Source organism: Aptenodytes forsteri, unplaced genomic scaffold (genome assembly GCF_000699145.1).
Source record: "Aptenodytes forsteri isolate BGI_AS27 unplaced genomic scaffold, ASM69914v1 Scaffold164, whole genome shotgun sequence".
Taxonomy (NCBI): Eukaryota; Metazoa; Chordata; class Aves; order Sphenisciformes; family Spheniscidae; genus Aptenodytes; species Aptenodytes forsteri.
This window is the reverse complement of record NW_008795527.1, coordinates 2503418-2505077: the sequence shown is the minus strand read 5'-3', so window position 1 is coordinate 2505077 and position 1660 is coordinate 2503418.

Below are 1660 nucleotides of genomic sequence, written 5' to 3'. Positions count from 1 at the left end.
ACTCTTATCCTAAAAAAAAAAAAGTCATCATTTTGTAGGATCAAAATTGCAACCTGCAATTCTGTTGAAAAATCTCTTTATACTTCTATTAATAAAATTTTTGGAAAGGTAAAAGCAGAGACCAAATGCTAGTACGTTTGCCATTAACAATGGTCATTAAATAAAGAGCTCAGTTTAACATGTACTTGTTGATGGTTTGTTTTCCTGAGAGCAGTGGTGAACTTTGAACATAATATCGTGGGACAGATAAGTTATCGGTTCATCTGTATGATTTATTTGTGGGCGTGTATCTGTCATTCAGCTAGACACATTAACTGTTTCTGACTCTAATCCAAGGAATCTGGCACGGGAAAAATGGTTTGGTGTCATACACAGAGTGCTCTGAGCTGGTGAAGCCTAATTGCCTAGGCAATGCTTAAGCACTTCTCATTTTTTAAATAGCTGGCTTTCAAATCAGTATTTTGCCATTATTATAACTCTCCTAGAGTGTAGAACATCATTTTTTCACCAGTTTTAATTACCCTATGAAAAGGCTTAAGACGTACCTCGGTTATTTATGATAGTAGAGACTGGTCAGTGATCCTAAGTGGAGGGCAAGGGGCTCCTTCCCCTTCTGTGCTTCTGAGATACTAAATATAAAGTGCATCTGTCTGTCTTGGGTTTGGGAGGAAGGGGAATTAACGTGTGAATTCACAGCCAGTAACGGCATCCGTGCAGAATTACTTTGTCAAGTTGTCAGTGTCTTTACAGCATGTTGTGCATATTAAACGTTTTGCAGGTCTCGTGTCTGTATGTCCCTGGAGCCTCTAGCAGTAGTTTTGCTGTAGCCATGTAGCCTAAGGAAAGAGACAACTTTGCAGGAAGTGATAGTATTTTTTCTTAGCACGAATATAATTGAAAACAACAACAAAGGTTTTCCAGTCTAAAAGACCTTGCACAGGTGTACCTGTTTGGGTTTTTTTCATAACAAAAGATACTACTTCTGTCTAGAAGGCTACTCTTGCTTTGGAGCCCTTAGCATTTGTCTTCCGGTAGAGTAAATCGGTATTTGCTTTACACTGGTTTTAGCTCTGATTTTCCGTTCCATGTACCTGTGCCCCTGGCTGGGCGCTAAGCCCACGTACTCCTCCAGTTCCCTCCCTAGGGAAAGTCCCAGGCTCAACCGTAACACGTCGCCTGTGTAACACTGGCACCCCGACCTCGCTAGCGGCTTCATCCGTTTGCATTCTCGTATTAGACAGGGAAATTGCAAGTCAGGGTATGTGAAACCCAAAGATGAGCACCGACACATCGCACAAGGGGAATCGGATGAGCACGTTCAAAGGGTACGGTCGAGGCCGGCGGAGCGGGTGTCATCAACGCAGGAGCCTCCCCGCTGCGGCTTCGTTTATGCTTCAAAACCAGGATCAGCACGCACTGATCGCCAGCCTTTTGTGTGGTGAAGGACGCACCTGGGCGTACAATTACGGATTTGTAGAAAAAGCCTGGTGCCTACCAGCTTTCCAGACCGTCCGTTGCCCCTACGCCGGCTAGGGTTGCTCCGACGGAGGTTAGGGATTGCCCGCAGGAGGGAGCAGCGCCTCTTACACTGCGCAGGCACAGGGAGGGCGCATCTCCCCGCTGCTGCCGTCTCACGTCCCCCACGGAGGAGAGGGGAGGC